This window comes from Papaver somniferum, chromosome 6 (assembly GCF_003573695.1).
Source record: "Papaver somniferum cultivar HN1 chromosome 6, ASM357369v1, whole genome shotgun sequence".
Lineage (NCBI taxonomy): Eukaryota > Viridiplantae > Streptophyta > Magnoliopsida > Ranunculales > Papaveraceae > Papaver > Papaver somniferum.
In genome coordinates this window covers 22,395,258-22,415,953 of record NC_039363.1, presented here as the reverse complement: position 1 = coordinate 22,415,953, position 20,696 = coordinate 22,395,258, and the positions used below count along the sequence as shown (strand labels likewise).

At 37.0% G+C, this 20,696-nt stretch overlaps 1 long non-coding RNA gene across 1 annotated transcript; it reads left to right on the top strand.

The window, feature by feature from the left end:
- Positions 1–3,538: 3,538 nt before the first annotated feature.
- LOC113287166 lies at positions 3,539–7,054 on the top strand. The gene is made up of 4 exons (XR_003329775.1): positions 3,539–3,771; positions 3,870–4,011; positions 4,259–5,459; positions 6,527–7,054. It is a non-coding gene; the product is annotated as an uncharacterized LOC113287166 (long non-coding RNA).
- The last annotated feature ends 13,642 nt before the right edge of the window (positions 7,055–20,696 follow it).

Genomic DNA, 20,696 nt, shown 5'->3' with positions numbered 1-20,696 from the left:
CTCGTCTCTGCGTTTCTCATCGTCAATTCCTCTGCCAACGAACCCATCAAATGATTCTTCATCATCCGTATTTAAATCTCGACACAACACCATGAGAAGATGTGAACGCTGCTTGAAACCTTTTAGTCTGATACGAAAAGAAATGTAAATGTTGGGCTTATCACAGACCACAAAAGGAATGTGGTGAGAGAGCTAGCCCACTTGGTATCTCCCTTGTGCATCTCTTGTGGCAAAGAAGCACATTTCTTTTTTTTGCTGTACTGTTCCCTTGCTGTAACTCATAGGATAGGTGGTGGTGTTGAAACAGGTGTTGACTCTGCAGCCCACCACTGAGTAATTGAGCTCCGACCCTAGTTAGCAATTCGGGATACGGGAAATGTTCGGGACGGCAAACGTATGTGTATTATTCGTTTTGGTGGAACGAAAATTCGATCCACTATTCGGTCAACGATTCGTGATACGAGAATAGTATGGAACGATGTACGTACGTGTATAATTCGTTTTAGGGATGTTAGTTCGGCACCCAAAATACGATATGTGTTAATATATAAAAATATATATATAGCATAAAGTAACATTTCATGTGTAAAATGAATATTTATGAAATATGTACTTAACAATCATCAAATGATCCACAGATCAATGGTTAAGTCACTTAATAGGAGTTAGTGGTCGGGAGTTCGACCCCTTCCGGCAACGTTTTTTTTGAAAAAAAAAACGTTCAAACCAAAGCAGACAAAGTCTGTATGTGTCAGTCAGTTCTTGTCCCCATTAAAGCCAATGACGTGTACACGAATTATTTGGTGCGTACAATTCGGAATTCGGAACCCAGGTCGGAGATCCAGACGAACGCGTATAATTCGTGAATCGGATTCGAAATTATTCGCGTATAATTCGTGAATCGGATTCGAAATTATTCGCGTATAATTCGTGAATAGTTCGCCGAATTGTTAACTAGGGCTCCGACTCCTCGCCGTAAACGCCATTTGAGCTCTTTATCTGTCCGGTGACAGATTTTCTTGTATTCCCTGTAAAATATCGAGTCCTATCTAATATAATTATGGGTATAAAATTTAGCATTTACGTGCTTATCAACACCCTAATACCTATATTTTGCTAGTCCTCGAGTAAAACATAAAATTGACCCGCTACACAGCTGGTCATATCATAAAAGAGAGTTAGACCCGCTACACAGCTGGTCATAAAATGAAAATTTGAAATACCCTATAAAAGACCCGCTACACAGCTGGTCATGACAAATACCATACACAAGACCCGCTACACAGCTGATCATAACCCTAAAAATCTTTTTTTTTTGAAGACCCGCTACACAGCTGATCATTTTTTTTAAACCCGCTACACAGCTGGTCATAAAATAGAAATCTAAAAAGTTAACCACTCCCCCACACTTGATTCTACCATTGTCCTCAATGTTCCAAACAGTGCAACCTAGAATGGAATGCAAAAAATATTAGTAGGAGAAAAAAATGTAAATCAAAGAGAAGCCGTTATAAGATTTCACCAGATTGACGCAAGAAAAATATCATCATCTGTAATACACATCAAAAGATAGTAATAACAAAGAACAATGAAAATCAAATAAAAGCAAAAAGACTAAATAAAATGTAAACAAAAAAAAAAACAAACTACCTACTGGATATGTACAAAAACAGATCCCCAAAAATTAACAGCCTGAAAATTTGGGGATCAACCCAAAATACAATGTTTACAAACGACAGCTTCACAATTATGTTATGAAAATATAGGGACACTGAAACTGTCAGAAATAGAGGATTACCTAGTTTTTACTACACAAGGAAGTGTGTCAAGAACAGAATATGGGGATACTATTGGGACTGGGAAATGGTCAATTGGCTCATGCACGGTATCAGAAAGAGGCAAGTCCTCTAGGTATTTGGATGCAAAGTGATCCAATTTTTTTTAGAAACATACAATTCTAATCCTAAATTAGGTAACTTTTGGAAGTCTATGGGTCTAGAAACAATTTCTAAGTCGGGTGAATGATCTTGCGAGATAGATTCATCTATGAAATCAGGCAAATCATCTACACAATCATCCACAGGGTCATCTATATGTTCTGTCTGGAACAGAGAATGACTTCAAAACTGATCATCATCATCATATAATTTCCGGCATTCCAGAACTCTCAATTTTTGTTCCAAACTAAGTGGTGTGTGTTTGTAATACTTCTCATATATGGTTAGAGGTGATTCTTCACTTACCATTTGTGGAGCAAAAACTCCGTACCGTTTCCTATGCATATATTCACCAAGCGTCATCCCAGATAAGGTTTCCTGATAATTTGAATTTCTGCGCTTATATTCCGCCAGTGTCATCTTAGGTGACGTCTCTTTAGAAAGAGTCATCATCCTCAAAAAGTCCCTGAAAAGAAATACAAAAAGAAACGCATAAAAAAGAAAAAAAAACTAAAATGAAATGAAATAAAAATACTGTACAAAATAAAAATAAACCTAAAAATTAATCTAAAAACAAGTCCGCGTCGGCGGCGCCAAAAATTGATCTGATTTCGGGAAACCCTATTTACATAAATCGCGATCGCACGGTGTCTAACTAATAGACAGAGGCAAGTACGGGTCGAATCCACAGGGAGCGGTGGAAATATCGATGATCAGTATCTCTAATAAACTAACACGAAACAATATTAATGGATTTTTAGAATTGAAAATGAAATAATAAAATTAAAGTAAACTAATAAAATGAATCCTAAGGAAAAGTCGGTAACCAGGGTTTCATGGTATCCACTACTATCTCTATTTAAAGACTGAAATGAAACATAATCATGAATATATGTTTATTATCCGTTTTATCGACATCACCTATTATATGTATTAGAGTCGCAAATATCACCGGGACATCCTAAGCATGGCACATCAAAGACTAAACCCAAGCATGCACCATCAAATTTCGTTAGCGAGAAAGTTATACGAAACTAAAATATTGATTCACAAATATTATCTGGCTTTTCTAAGCATAACCCATCAAAGTTTTTAATGAAGCATGAATCATCAAATAATAAGAACAAATATATTTGTAGAACCATCAATTACGCACATAGGTTTTTTAAAACCGGTGAGGCAACAACTAATTTTTCAATCAATCAATTAACAATATTCAAAGATTAATCTATTCAAATCATAATGGTCTTTTACTCAATTAATCATTCAAATAGTCTAACATCCCAAGTAGTTTCAACCATAAACCCTAGCTACAAAAGTATCTAGCAAGACATGGCTTTCTCAAAAGCCATAAACATCTATCTTACAAAAACAAATGTGTTTTTCCTAATCCAACGACTCTAAATAGGCCTTTGCAGGGCATCAACGGTACATGTTCCTCCCAAAACTCAAGAAAATGGTGGAGATAAATCTCGGCTGAAAATCCTTCCCTCTTTTATGCCCTAATCCAACGACCCTGATTGCACTTTTACAGATATATGGGTTTTTCTTCGACTTATTCGCCTTCAGATTCATACGTTACGAACAATAAAGATCCACGAACAATAAAGATCCCATTGCCATCACCAAAATAACATTTGATTCCAGTTGTGAAGAAGGGTTTCTATTAATGGTTCATACGTTATGAAAATAAAGAAAGATCCTCGGTAACAGCTCTTTAATTTCTGATAATTAATCCTGGACACTATATAAACCTGGAAAGATGTTATCTTCCGAAGGTTCTCAGTTTTTTTCTGAACCATACACCGTCAAGATTACTGTTAATGATGGACATGTAAGTTTGATTTTTGACATTTTTTTTTCTGAAATGTTTCTTTGATTTAGTTGTTCAGCTCGATTGGCTTTTCTATAATTTTGATACAATTTTTGCAGATTTCAGATGGTATAGGATATATAGAGAAAAGAAGCAGCACCCATCTCTGGTGGTAAATAGGATTACGTTTTGGCAAAGAGAGAAAAGAGGCAGCACCCATCTCAGTTTTGGCAAAGAGAAAAACTTTTCAGTTAATTTTAGGTACAAAATGCAACTTCCACAATTTCATTTGATTTGTTTTAGCAGTTTTTTAGGTTAGGGTAAGATTTTTTTGGGTAAATTATGGGTGGTCAATGTCTATGGCAAATTATGGGTGGTCAATGTCTATGGAAAATTCATTTGGTTTAATCACGGAGGTTCTCAAGATTAACAGTTTCATGTTCTTTGTAATTCTACATTACATTCTTTCTGAAATTATTCATACACGGTATGAATGGTTTCATTGCAGGTAATATCATTCCAGTTTTTAGTAGTGGAGGCTGGAGGGGATTTTAGATTATATGCAATAATCACTTAGGTGAGTACACTTTTTAGTGGGAAATTTTATACAAAAAGTCAGTTGTGGTTAACTCCGTTTCTGAAAAGTGCCGCAGGTAAACCATATATACAGATAAATTGAACGTCATATGGTTATTTTTATTTTAAGAAACTTTTGTTATGTGATTTATCCCGATAACGTCCCATGATATGCTCAATAAATATTCTGACATAATTCATTTTTATAAAATAACTTATTCAATTGGGAATAATACGTACAGATGTGTGTTGAGATTATTAGTCTCACATTGTTGGACAATCTAAGATCTTGCGGCTTATAATTCCTTAGGGCCTCTCCACTCATTGCCAATTGGTTTTGAGTTGGATGCCCGTATTCTAACATGGTATCAGAGCAGGCTATTTGCAACGAGTCTATGACCGCACCTTTACTCCGCGTCACCCGATTAAATTGTCCACGTGTTAGACCCAACGAGACTACACGTGAGGGGGCGTGTTGAGATTATTAGTCTCACATTGTTGGGCAATCTAAGATCCTGCGGCTTATGACCCCTTAGGTCCTCTTCACTCATTGCCAATTGGTTTTGAGTTGGATGTCCGTATTCTAACAATGTGTTCAAAGTCCAATGGTAATATCATATGATTTGCATACTTTGAAGTCCGGAAGTTTACTTTCCATCGCCACTTTTTAAACATTTAAAAAAGTGAATTGTTTCGGTCGACTTCGAATTCAGGAACCCTTGCTTCTTAAGTGTTGATAAGTGGAATTGATTACCACGTAGAATAATTAGATTACTTTGAATTTTTCCTCATGTTCTGTTTTTCAACCAGTGAGCTCTGCCGGCTTTCTCATTGTATCATCAACCAGCAGTGAAAACTAAAACTTTAATGTAGTCTTATTGTGTCTTTTATGGTCGCAAAACTTGATTGTATGACATCCCTGCTATGATTGATGGCGAGACTGTTAATGTTAGTCTTTACCATTTGAGATAACTTTGTTTGCTAAAGAGAGGCAACGTTAGTGGCATCGCCAGCAATCATAGTGTTGTATAAAATGAGCTGCTATAGGGAAACAACAACCAGTGGGAAGTGCAGGCTCCTGCATCGGATCATCACCCAGCATGGGAAACTGAAAAGTAACAAACCACTACCAGGTATACTCTTAACATTTTTACTATATGAAACATTGCAAAATTATAATGCAGTATTATTGTATATTTGTACGTCCCTATTGTTACGAAATTAGATTGCCTTAAATGAGGTGTTGATTACCAAAACCATGGTAACATTGATATAAAATTTTGACAATTTTGGCAGGAGTTCACCTTGCAAACCGTCTTTAATATATAGTAGTTGGTTTCAGATGTTAGTATTAGAAAAACGTGGAGATGATAGTAAAATGCAAGACGACATTCAGTAATTTTAATCATTGCGTTTCAATGATCCTTGCCATTTCACATTTAATCTTTGTGCTGACTCTGCAATATCAATAAACTGCAAAACCTACTGGAAAAATGATAATTTGAGAATGTGCACAAAGAAGCTGAATCAGAGGTGAGTGTTACATAACCAAACATAGATCGTATAGGTAATTTGGATTATCACATTGATAACATTAATAGTATCAGTTCTTCTAATCACCGTATTGGTAAAGTTAGGCAATTTCTTTAATAAATTAAACATGACGTGTTGCAAATAAATAATTGATTCAAAGTTATGCCTGTCGGAATAGATGGAGTTGGAAAAAGAACTCTTGCTCAGTCTCCGTATAACCATTAGAAAATCCAATCTAATTTTGGTACCCCAAAACTGTAACCTACCTTTGGTATTGGTTTTTGTGGTAACCAAAACCAATAAATTTCTGTTACATTACTTTTTGCTGCAAGGATTATTATCGCTTTGAAGCTGCACTAACCATGACTATTTGATAGAAGTATGTGGGACCAGCCAGAATTGGTCAGTTTACCATCTGATCGTATATGTTCAAGTTGCTTTTTCATATATGTCTGCATTCAAAATTTTTTAATCTCTACTTTTTGATGGAGATCAAAGTTTTGAACACTAAAACGATAGTAAAGTGATGCATATATGAATGTATGTAACCAATACTTTACTGTTATTTAAGCACTTTCCCGAAGATAAACTTAATTTCCAATTTCACAAATCATGATTACATCAGGAGTTTTTGTTTCATTTTTGACGTGAAAATTCTATCATGCAGCACTACCTCCTTCCCTATTTTGCTTACCGGTCATTTTTAGGGCAAGGAAGTTAAAATTTCCGGTAAAGCAAATGAAATCCAGGTTGGTCATAATCCAAGTTTGAGGATATGGTGATTACTCTATTTGCTTTGCGCAGTATGATACCCTGGGCTATCACCTTTATAAATGGATAGGCTATGCAGTAGTCTTACCATGAAGGCATGAAGTAACTGCATCATCCATCATGTGACCAAGAGACCGTGACAGGTGTAAGTGGCTCAGTACACAAAGCCATTATCAATTGTTGATCGAATTCTTGGTGTTTAAGAAAAACATGGAAATCATCAGGAAGCAAACGCCTCCGTGGTTCTGTGGATGAAGAAGTTGAATGGAGTTCAGTGTCCTTCATTTATTATTCATAACATTTCCATTAACAATTTATTTTCCAGAATAACGTTTTGGTTTGGATTAGCGAGAGATAGGTCTGTAATTTCGTTAAGTTTTTCTCCCGTTCGTTCCTTTTATCAATTTGAGTGTTGGTTTTCATATAGTTGAATATTTGTTTTCTCTTGGCACTTTCCTTCGTAGTTGACATTGATTGGAAGTAACTTATTGCTGATAAGGGAAAGTTTTTGCTTCGCAAAACCGCTTATTTTTTGTAATTTTGATGTTGTGTTCTAAACTCATTGTAATTTTTTTAATTTTGATACAGAAATTTGAATGTATTATTTTGTCCTATGAGTATTTTTTTTGATCAGATATTCCTATGAGTATGATCTCATTCTAGCCAGAGTCAAATGAACTGAAAATAAGTTAGATATCTTAAATCAGTCTTACCAACCAAACAGAATTTTGAATAGTCACCCAAATTTAATTACAATAACAATCCAAAGCCGGGGCCGTTACGGAACGGGTCATACACTATTATTAAAGAAAATCAAATCAATCTCTAATCAAAACGGAAGAGAAAGAATAAAAACTTCAAACCCTGTTCCTTCTTTACGGCTCTGTGCCGCCTCCTAAAACCGGCCTCCTTTTTTCATTTTTTGTCTCTGGCTATCTTATATCTCAATGCTATTGCGAAGAAACAAAACCTAGCTTAATTGCCAGGCCCAGTACATCCTTAGCACCCACGTCCAAAACCACTTTCTATTCAATCTTTCTCCGCCCACGGTTCATACTACCCAGATCTTCTTCTTCCTGTTTCGACCAAGTCTTGGCATCCACCGACTCACAGCTTAAACAGGCTTCGACATAGCAAGAACTCCAGCCCGGTCTCCATTTCCTGTTAACTTTCCGCAGTCCGTTAACCCACAGCAACAGCTATCATCCATATACAACTGCAGCTCCTCTTTGCCAATCCCTTGTCAACTGAGTACCCCAAGCTGCGTCCGATCATCTATATCTCGGTCGCGGCTAACACAAAATCCATTCAAAATCATTTGTAAACAGGTCCATAACATCACTTCCTGCAGCTTCGTCAACAGTTCATATAAATCATCTCAGTCACGTCCAAACTCTACAGCCATGAATCAACGGCTGATACAAATTGCTGCTCCAACACTCATCCAACGTACCCAGCAGCTGTTACCGACAACCATTTGCAACTGCTCTTCTTTCGGCATTTGTTATCCGTCTTCAATTAGCTTGCAAAAGTCATCTAGATAGAAGCCAACACCATCAGCAGATTCAACCCGTCATTACTGACTCCAACAGCAAGTCTCATCAATCACCACTGCACACAACCACAAAGATTAATCCATTCTTGTTGCTGCTGCGCACTTCCAACTTCAACAGATGCAACTCTTTTTATCCACTGACTTTGTATTGTACACACCAAAAACCTCAAAAATCTGTTCGTTTACTCTTGCTATGCCTGGTTGCACAAGCTAACCCCATCGTATCGGCACTTTCCTCTTACCGAGCACAACTCACATTATCACTCCTCAAACCTCCTTCAACTTCTCTGCTTTCATCTGGAGTTCTTCTACACCTTCATAAACTCGTCTTCGCAGTCACAGCCAATAACAATAATCAATACTGGCAGCAACCCATTCGACAACAGACATTGAACTCCCAAAGTGCATCGTCACTAATTCAGCCAGTAGAACAATCGAACTGTCAACAGTTTATGGAGCTTGATTCCATCTTCTTTCCATCTAGCCATCACCCCTTGTTGGCCAAAACTCACTTCCCAGACATGCCAAAGTCAGACAACTCCCACTTCACTGTCCGACATAAAATCAAACCACAACTCTCGAACTCAGCCTCTGTATACAGTCACGTTCTTCCATTGTTGTTGCTGTTGCTGGGAGATGCCTTCAATTCAATTATCCGAGAGTCGAAAACAACTCGATTGTTGTTGCAAAGAACGCTGCAGTGGCAACCATTTCCATCAACCTCCACAGCTGCTCGTGTCTGCATTTCTCATCGTCAATTCCTCTGCCAACGAAATGATTCTTCCATCATCCGTGTTTAACTCTCGACACAGCACCATGAGAAGATGTGAACGCTGCTTGAAACCTTTAGTATGATACGAAAAGAAATGTAAATTTTGGGCTTATGACAGACCACAAAAGGAACGTGGTGAGAGAGCTTCCATGTAGCCCACTTGGTATCTCCCTTGTGCATCTCTTGTGGCAAAGAAGCACATTTCTTTGTTTTGTTGTACTGCTCCCTGGCTGTAACTCATAGGATAGGTGGTGTTGAAACAGGTGTTGACTCTGCAGCCCACCACTGAGTAATTGAGCTCCGACTCCTCTAGTGATTTTGCAACGACATTTATTATTTCGTCGTAAACGCCATTTGAGCTTTTATTTAGCTCTTTATCTGTGCAAGAACAAATTTTCTTGTATTCCCTGTAAAAGCCTTAAGATCATGTCATTAACCAAAATATCGAGTCCTAGCTAATATAAATATGGAGAAACTAAAAGTTTTGGTCGGAGATTGCTCAAATGAAGGAGTCTTCATGAGATGAGGAAAAAATAACAAAATAATATAAAACAATGGAAAGAGGTGCGAGACCGTCCATGGCGGCATGACCGGTGGGCTCGGTCCCTTTAGGCGCCCCTTTATTATTTTACTGATATTATTTTTCTTCCTATTTTGCACAGGTTTCATCGTTTGTCCATATTTTCGAATGCTCGATTGTGCGTTCAGGTGCTCATTTGTGCATTATTTGCTAAGTACACTCGCACAATTTTCTCGGGGCTTACTTGGTGGTGTCCCAGATGCCCGATCAGTGAATATTTATTACTAATTCATGAAATTCACCTGAGAATGATTCATGAAACAAAGTAATAAGAATTATCTGAGTATTTATTACTAATTCATGAAATTCAGCTGAGAATAACTCATGAAACGGAGTAATAAAATGAGTTGATTATCTTTTACTAATCCATGGAATCCAGATGAGGATTATCCATGAAACGGAGTAATGAGATATGATAGATTATTTTCTAGGAATTTAGTTGATGAATGACACGCTAGAATTAAGCTATTTGCATAATTGAGATATGAGATTATTGAAGCATCATACTCGTTCTGATGGGGTGTATAGTCAGGGAACAACGAATAGCATGACGTACTGAAGGCGTTAGTCTCTATACTAGCATACAATATGTATAAGAGCCTCCCAATCATTAAGAAATTCTGTACATGGTATCTCTACGTAGTCAGGGAACAACGAGCATCGTGATGTCCTGAAGGCGTTTGGCTCTATACTAGCATGCAATATGTCTAGGAGCCGCCCAATCATTTTGATTCTATGTAGAGGTGATGATGAATGTGTGAAGCATCGAAATCTCAGCTGAGAGGCCTTTCGAGAAACATATTCATCATAGCTCTGAGAGGAAGTTCGCTCAGTCAGAGATCGTGAAATGGTTCACGGATCATAAAATATGAACTGTCACATACATTCCTGAAGCCGGGCCAGAAACATGCAGTATCATTTTACGATTTTAGCTATTGTCGAAAATCCACCATCAACATTAAGTCCCCTGCTTAATGAGGGACAGTCATGTTCCGCACTAAGCACTAGATGGTGATTTTCCAGTAAACGGGATAAGTAGTTGAACTTAGTCGTACAAAGGCATTTCCAGAATCTCCGATTTACTTCAATGATGTCATGTGCAAGCAATGCCTGGATAATGACTCCGGTAATATGATAGACTTTCATCCTGTGAGCACGGAGAGATGAGGCACTGCTGATTCGGGCGGTCGGACACCCAGTTTGGGTCGGTTTACCGTTTATGGGCCCGGGCTTAGAAAAGGAAATCATTGTTTTAGGAACAGACGTTCATTAGTTTAAGAAACAAACAATGATCCCTAGCATAAGAGAGATTTTTTTTTAAGTAGACTAGCGTCTAATGATAAAAATTTTGTCTATAAACTTTCACGAAAACCAAAATTTTATTTTTCAAATGTGTGAGATTTCACAAAATGGAATAAACTCTCGTTTCAAAGGTGGATGCTCGTACGAGAGAAAAGTTTTTTTTTTTTTTTTTTTTGAATATACATACCTCTGTTAGTAATAAAAAAAATTGTCTATGAGCTTTCATGAAAAAATTTATTTTCGATATATGAGCTTTCACAAATTTTTGAAAATATACTCCATTTCAAAGAGGTATGCTCGTACGAGGGAGCAAAAATATATATATACATATTTTTTTCAAACTTACGTGAGTTTTACGTTAAAATATATTTTTTGTAAAATCAATGTTTTGATTTGGAACAACTGTTGAAAGTAGACAATTATACATGGTGAAATAATGCATGTATGTGAGTTTTCAAAATTATAGAATGGACGTCTGTCCAATTTTTGAAAAATCAGTGGATGTTAACACAATAAAAATTTACGTGGGTTGTTCACGGTTTCATGAAAATCAATTTATGATTTTTGAATAATGGACTTTGCCCGTCTTTGCACGTTTGAAGAGCTCATATATCATCAGCAGAAGCACCGCTGATGTAATTTTATAGTGGTTGTAGAAGTGGTAAGCAATGGTTCGTTCAAGACTTGTGAAAGCAGCTTTTTAGACTTAATTTTTATAAATAAAAATAACAAACTCGAATAAAAAGTGTTGTGAGAATTATGGAGAGACTGGATCTAGGATTCCGCTATTTACCAATTCCAAAGTGATACTAATTATAATCATGCAATTTCACACGTTCAAATTGATTCTCAACTATTGCAAAAGTAGATTTTTAGAAACAACAATGTTAATCCAAAGCATGAGACATCAAAACCCTAGGCTAAGCATGTTCCATCAAAAGAAAATACAATTATTTAACAAAAATCATAAAATCTATTTTCAATCTAGGAAAATAATCATAAATAAAAATTGCACAAATTAAATAATTAAGAATTACCACTTTTCATTGGAAATATAACTTCCTCCGTCGCCCCAAGGATTGGGTCTATCTCATCATGATGGAAACACGCTCAAAAGTTGATTTCATTTATGCTCAAAGATGGTTTACAAATGATGAAAATGTGAGAAAATTATTAAACAAGTGATTTTCTTTTCTCTCCCAAACTCCCCCCAAATGTGCTCTCTAGCTCTCTATTTATACACACAAATACACATCACTCAAATATATTCTTCCATAACTCCAAAACCTTCTTTTTCTTAATTAAAAATATCTTCAGGAATTTTTCCTTCTCTTTATTCTATATATGTCTTTACTAAACCCTTATCTTCTTTAATTCGCAGAATAAAATCCAAGATAAAATCTTCTAAGGATATCTTTCTTGTTTAATACAAGATAACTTGCTTTTTCTTCAAAACTTCATGTTTGTAAGGCAAGAAGATATTCTTATCTTAAAGATAATAAATCCTTTACCGTTGAAACCAAATTTCCCGCCAATTTTTCTTTTCAAATCAAGGAAGAAGATGGAGCCCCCTTAACCAGTAATGGGGTGCGATTAGCAGTTGGCTCCCTGGGGTGCCCCTTATCAGTTAGGTGCCTCTTATCCAAAAATGAGAGTCCGAATAACGTGTGTCCTCCGGGTGCCTATACCAACTTTTCGAGCCGAATTTTCCAAAAATGTTTATTTTCTAAAAATATCTACAATCACATAAAACACCATAATAAGTAGAAAATCGAGTACCAACAATACTGAAAATTGAGGACAATTCAGTCACAAAAATGTGTCTATCAAATACCCCCAAACTTATTATTTGCTAGTCCTCGAGCAAATCTAATCTAGAAAAATAAAAATGACTACACTTAGCACGTGCAGCAAGCCGTTAAACCGCTAGGTGGCCCTAGCGGCGGAGTGTTGTCTCCGGATGGTTTACCAGAGGTGTACCCACAAAACCTTTACTCCGGACCCTAGCTATCTACGCAAAACCTTGGAAGGAACTAAAGAATCTCCTTGGTTGGCATACTCTCATTTACTACAGGAGGAAGTACCCTGATGCCAAATTCCAATTGTTGTACACGAGTTTGCACTCAACATACTAAAATTTATATATAAGTGACAGAGCTCTACTCAGATAGTTTCTGGACATCATAACCGGAGTCAAACAATCACATGGAAAGATTAAGAAGATGGATAAAGGGAAAATTAGATGGTTTAAAGTGAACGGTGTTTCTCATATCTGTCTGAAGGCCTCTGCCAAAGCGAACCTATCCCAATGGACTGAGATACTGGTCTGGACTAATACCAACACACTGGCATATACAAGGGAACCAGTGGTCGATAAACCTAACTCTAGGTCAACACAACTGGCATATACAAGGGCACCAGTGGTCGACTTTATTGAATTTATTCCGGTTGGTCTGATGGTCCGGTCTTCTTCTTCTTCATTTTTTTTTCTTTATTTGTATCTGAATCACCCTAATTCACCCTAGCAAAGGTAACAACTTGAATCGTGTGCCCCACCAAGTCACTTAAAAAATAAAAACAGAAGGATTAGGATTCAACGAGATATGACGAAACTACCATGTTTTTTTTTTTAAATTCTAACACCTGAGCTCTGTGCTTTTATGAATAGACTCTTTAGATGTTTCCATCTAATCAGATTGGTTCCTCAATTCCTACAAACCAAGATGTTCCCATCCACTTAGATTGGTCAGTGCCAACCTTAATAAGCATAAATTTCTAGGCTCTGGAGTTTATTTATTGTAGCTAACAAAAAGTTTCTTTCCCACCTCCAAACTTAAATCTAACATTGTCCTCAATGTTATAAAGATGAAATTAAAAGCATGAACAAGGAGAAACTGTTACCACTTGATGGATGGATAAAGAAATAAGGAAGGATATTACCGTAAGCATGAGTGTGGGTGCCTCCCAGAAAATGCTAAATTTAAAGTCTTTAGCTGGAAATCAAATACCTCAAAAAGGATTGTCACCTTCCAAAGTCATATACCAATAGCCTAAATAGTTGCGGGTCCTTAGAACCAAATAGAGCAGACACAAAAGAAAGACTACCATCTTGGATTAAAAAAATGAGCTGACGGAGCATAACTTGATCTAGGGCTTTCATCAAGGCAACTAGATTTATCTGGGGTGTCTCTTTGGGCTCTATATAAGTGTCTAGGAAAACAGATTCAACCGAATGACATGTCTCTAAGAATTGGGTTTCTTTATGGACAGTATCTGGAGGATCGGGCAGCAGAGTTTGAAGAAAATCAAGTAGTATCTTAGACGCACAAAGATCGAGTCCCAAGTTAAGGAATTTAATTAGGGATACATGACTATCACTAGATTCATCATTACCCCCAAACTTAGGGTGAACAATATATTCAAATGGACCAAAATCTATGGGATGGGTTCTAGGTTCCATAAAGTCAACACAGATACTAGCTTCTTTTGGGGACTGTTCATCTAAACGAACAACATCCTCATATAATGGATTATCAAAGGAAATCTCTAGCATAGGATCATCAACTAAGGTGTTCTCCATGGTTACATCCTCCGAAGCACTGAAAAGTTCATCAAATAATGGATTATCAAACATAGTGCAGGCTAAAGGATCAGGAACTAGAGTGCTAATCATGTTCACCACTTCTAAATCATATATCTCATAATACTTAATGACATTAAAGACATTTAGCTCAGTAGTCATATTACCAAAAGATATGTTCATAAGTCCGGATCTACAATTGATGACAACATTAGATGTGGCTAAGAATGGGCGACCTAAAATCATCGGTATTTGAGCACTTGGGTCCTGAACAGGCTGGGTATCTAGAACAACAAAATACACTGGGTATATGAACCTATCAACCTCAATAAGAACATCTTCTATGACACCACGAGGCACTTTGACAGACCTATCATCTAATTGAAGTGTCATTTTGGTCGGTTTCAACTTACCAAGTCCTAGCTGGGTATACACATGGTATGGGAGTAAGTTAACACTAGCTCCTAAGTCAAGCAATGCCTTATCAACTACATGATTACCGATCACACAAGATATGGTGGGGCATCCAGGGTCCTTATACTTAGGGGGTGTTTGGTTCATAAGAATTGAACTTACTTGACCAGCTAAAAAGGCTTTCTTATGGACATTCAGCTTACGCTTTCGTGTACAAATATCTTTAAGGAACTTGGCATAAGCGGGCATCTGCCTAATTGCTTCTAATAATGGGATGTTGATGTTCACCTGCTTAAATGTTTCCATTATCTCGTTGAAAGTCGACTCCTTCTTTGTTGGGGCTAACAAATGTGGATATGGGGCTCTGGGCACATAGGTAATCCTATCAGGAATTTCTTGGGACTCCTTAGAAATTGTTTCAGTTTCCTCAGCTATGGGCTCCTCATCAAAAGTAGAAGGTAGAACTACAGTATGTCCACTAGGCATGGCTACCTTATTGTCTACCGTTTTACCGCTCCTAAGGGTTGTGATTGCATTAACATGATCGGATGGTCTTTCACCTATTTCATTAATTCCTCTAGGGTTGGGTTGAGTTTGACTAGGAAACCTACCTATTTCTCTTAAAAGACTCATTTATCTGACTAACCTGGGTTTTCAACTCGGAAATAGCCTGAGAGTTAGCCTGACCTATTCTCTTATTTTCTTCTAAATCTTGAGCAACAAATTGCTGAAACTGCACAGTGTTACGAGTTAACAAAGAAAGAAACTCTTCTAAACTCGTAATCTTCTTATCCGAAGGGTTTTGAAACTGTGCCAGAGCTGAAGGATTCTTAGTATAGCCAAAACCTGGGGGAACCTGAGAGTTACTAGACTGACCTTGATCCTGGCCCTTAGACCAAGAAAGGTTGGGATAGTTTCTCCAGCCAGGGTTATAGGTTTCTGAATATGGGTCAAACTTCTGACGGTTATCGAATCTAGTGTTGTTATAAAAAGCATTGGCTTGCTCCTCAACAGTATGGCCTTCCCTAAAAGGCTCTATTCTACCACTATTACCACTAGAATGACCTAATTCTAAGGCTTCTAACCTTTTGGCTATGGCTGCTATTTTAGCATCCGACTCATAAGATCCTTCTACCCTATTGACATTTCCTCTACTTAGAAGAATTTTTTTCTGGGGTTCCCTACTATTTTCCCATTGTTGGGTCTTATCGGCGATTTCATTCAAAAATGTCATCACCTCATCAACAGTTTTATTCTCAAACCCACCTTTGCATAAGGACTCAACCATGGTTGTTGTTGAATAATCTAAACCCTCGTAGAGGATCTGAACTAACCTAACCATCTCTAAACCATGATGAGTACATTGAGATATTAAGTCATTGAACCTTTCTAAATACCTATATAAAGATTCTCCCTCTTGTTGAGCAAAAATACAGATTTGTGTCCTAATAGACGATGTTTTGTGCCTTGGGAAAAACTTCTGTATAAAAGCAGATGTAAGTTGGTCATATGTTTCAATTGACTCAGAATCCAAACTATACATCCAAGATTTGGCTTTATCTTTTAAGGAAAAAGGAAATAACCTAAGTTTCAATGCATCATCACTAAGGTTTTTAATTTTCAGAGTACTACAAACTTCCTCAAATTCCCTAACATGAAAATAGGGGTTCTCATTCTCTTTTCCTAAAAATATTGGGAGCATCTGTAAAGTCCCAGATTTGAGTTCATAATTTGCCTCGGTTTCAGCTAACTTGATACAAGACGGACGAGAGGTCCTAGTTGGGTTTAATAAAGCTTTCAAAGTTGCCATTTCTGGCACTACCAAAGGACTAGGAGTACTTTCTTCACTAATTATCAAGTTTTCAAAAATGAAATTTCCAAAGACAAGGCTCTCAAAAGAAGAGTCTTCGAGCTCCCCGCCTTCACAAGAAGAACTACTAGGTTTATTACTAACCAAACGACCTAGAGTGTTTCTTTTCCAAGCCCGCTCTCTAATAACCTCGGGCATACACTAGAAAAACAAAAGAAAAGGAAAGAAATCCTAAAAGGAAGGGAAGTTTTATGCAAACACAAATAAGGATGACTCCACCACAGCAAACCTACTGATTTCTAGCAAACAAAAAGCATGATGGCTCCACTTAGATTGTTTCTAGACCAGCTTCTAATCCTTCGAAAGGGAATTCGTTACAATTTAAGCAAACCCTTTTGTAATCAATCCGAGTTAAAGTAAGTTGAGTCGAGACGAGGGAAGCTCAGTGGAGCTTTGATACCCAAGGCCTCACCGACGTTACAAGGCGGCGTATTCAACTCACAGAAAACATCATGAACTTTGAAGAATGCTTAAAAGAGTAACCAATATTTTTCGAATGACTTTCCTATTAAGCTCGTTACCCTATAGGTCTCGTTCTAGTCAAATTTTAGGCTTAGGTTCGCGTTTGGTTTCATTTTCCTAAGGCAGGCAAGAAGGGAACGGTGATGAAATCCGAACCCTTATCTTGTATGGCCAGTCCTTGCCCTTTACTAGGAAATTAAAGCAGCCGTTTTCAAATCCTCAGCATATATGCAAATGAAGGAATACAGTAACTCGCTGACAGGGGATTCGCGAGTGTTTCGACAAACTTACCTCCCGTACCAGACGGGGGATAAACCGTTGAAGTCGACTCGGGCCACGACTCCTATGTCATGTACGAACCCGAGGGGCCGAGGCGATATCGTAATCGTCGTCCTTCTCTGCAAACAATTTATATTTAAACTACCTTTCTGTAGGGTTAAAAAAAAAGTCCCAAAGTTCACAGTCCAAAGTCCAAAAATAAAGTGCAAAAGAAAAAGATAATCTAAAAATTAAAAAAAAATGTCTCTCTCTGTCTTTTTTTTTAATTAGTTTTTATTCTTCTTTTCTTTCGCTCCTTTCGCGTTGCTTTTACTCCAAATCTTTAAGTATTCACCAAAAGCTTTGGCAAATTTTTCTTTCGCTCCAAACTCCAAAATCTGTAAGAAAAAGATAAAAACCCAAAAACGTAAAGAAGAACAAATAAAATGAAAATGAAAAGCAAATAAAAACCTAAAAAAAAATCTAAAAACTGTAGCCTAAAGACAAGTCCGCGTTGGCGGCGCCAAAAATTGATGTAATTTTATAGTGGTTGTAGAAGTGGTAAGCAATGGTTCATTCAAGACTTGTGAAAGCAGCTTTTTTAGACTTAATTTTTATAAATAAAAATAACAAACTCGAATAAAAAGTGTTGTGACAATTATGGAGAGACTGGAGCTAGGATTCCGCTATTTACCAATTCCAAAGTGATACTAATTATAATCGTGCAATTTCACACGTTCAAATTGATTCTCAACTATTGCAAAAGTAGATTTTTAGAAACAACAAATGTTATTCCAAAGCATGAGACATCAAAACCCTAGGCTAAGCATGTTCCATCAAAAGAAAATACAATTGTTTAACAAAAATCATAAAATCTATTTTCAATCTAGGCAAATAATCATAAATAAAAATTGCACAAATTAAATAATTAAGAATTACCACTTTTCATTGGAAAGATAGCTTCCTCCGTCGCCCCAAGGATTGGGTCTAGCTCATCATGATGGAAACACGCTCAAAAGTTGATTTCATTTATGCTCAAAGATGGTTTACAAATGATGAAAATGTGAGAAAATTATTAAACAAGTGATTTTCTTTTCTCTCCCAAACTCCCCCCAAATGTGCTCTCTAGCTCTCTATTTATACACACAAATACACATCACTCAAATATATTCTTCCATAACCCCAAAATCTTCTTTTTCTTAATTAAAAATATCTTCAGGAATTTTTCCTTCTCTTTATTCTATATATGTCTTTACTAAACCCTCATCTTCTTTGATTCGCAGAATAAAATGCAAGATAAAATCTTCTAAGGATATCTTTATTTTTTAATACAAGATAACTTCCTTTTTCTTCAAAACTTCATGTTTGTAAACCAAGAAGATATTCTTATCTTAAAGATAATAAATCATTTACCGTTGAAACCAAATTTCCCGCCAATTTTTCTTTTCAAATCAAGGAAGAAGATGGAGACCCCTTAACCAGTAATGGGGTGCGATTAGCAGTTGGCTCCCTGGGGTGCCCCTTATCAGTTAGGTGCCTCTTATCCAAAAATGAGAGTCCGAATAACGTGTGTCCTCCGGGTGCCTATACCAACTTTTCGAGCCGAATTTTCCAAAAATGTTTATTTTCCAAAAATACCTACAAACACATAAAACACCATAATAAGTAGAAAATCGAGTACCAACAATACTGAAAATTGAGGACAATTCGGTCACAAAAATGTGTCTATCAACCGCCGACTTGCAAGTGATACTATCGGTTGAAGATGAAGTTCGTCCTTGCTTTGATGGTGTATCTCCTGATTCAGATGTGGACGAATGAATAATTTCGTCATAATTCGTCATCAGAAAATTCAGAAGTTAGGTCTTCATTGAAAATGCTGTAGAATCTTCGTACGATTTCCGTTTTTGATGATCTTCCCCAACTTTTTGATGCCCATGGAATTTCCAATATCTTAAAAAGAATCTTTATGAGTTTTGAGCACGTTTAGTGGTCGAAATCAACGAAACAGTAGACTTCCGGGAAGTCTTCAGAAAACTTCAACTGTCATGTAGTTTGATGTTTCGGCCACATTGTGTTGCTCATTCATCCAATTATTGTGAATTTTGGATATGTCGTAGAGGACATCCATATGAAGAGAATGGTATATGACCCATCCCTATATTCTTCACCAATTTCTCCCAGATCGCTTTTTTGTGCAGGACAGTGTAAAATCGTCTCAGACGAGCTTGTTGTCAAACTCCCCTGTTATGTCTTTATACGATTTGCTTGTGTCTTGAACGCTTGATGAAGGATTTCCATGTCATTGATTAATTTGAAATCTGAATCCCATTATTAATACATGAGTCTGGTGCTTGCAGTACCATTTTTTTGTTTCCGTCAATAGTAGAAACATCACTTCAGAAACCCTGGTCACGAGACCATAGATGAGGTTGATCTCAAGAGGGGATGATGTAATGATCATGGTTGTATGTGTCGGTTGTAGCATTCGTTTTATGATGAATTATTAGCATAGGCGAGCTTGGTGTCAGTCCCCAATATTTAGTTAAATCTCCTTTACGTTTTTCCTTCTTCTGGCAAGACCTAGATAGAGGACCTAGGTAGAAAAAACATGATTTAAAGACCTAGGTGGTCGAAGTTGGAGGTACCCTGATGAAGGATTTAGTGGAAATACCTGGTGGACATCGATCAACTGTGAAGGTAATGAATCATGTCTAAGAATTGCTGCTTGCCTGTTGTATGCTCTGGAAGCTGTAGGAACCTCATACGACGTCATAATTTGGTGCTTGACCCCATCTTTTGAAGCTAATATATTATTAAATTATACGCAAAATGAATCCTTCAGTTTGGAGATATCTAGGGAAGTCACTAACGCATGCACACTTATAAACATGAGCGTGGAAATTTTCAGATTCCATAAACATGAGTGTGGAAGCCATATCTCTATGCTTGTATGTCCTATTGACGTGCCCTTTTGGTATGTTGTAGAAGATACATAGATGAACATCTTTTGTTGAGGAAGCATTATCCCATTCCTCACCCATTGGTACATTTTTGTAAACCCATGGCCTAAAGTGTGTTGTGTCTCATTTGTAGAGGTGATGAGAACATCTTGTAGAATACTTTGGATTGTGCCCTCCAGTCATGCAATCTTTGGGAAGACTTTCATGTGAACATGTTATCATGTATACACATCTTGATATGGATCATTTGTTCTTGGATAAGTCTACTTCATGTGTAACACTTTAGAGAATGGTTAGTAGATGAAGCCAT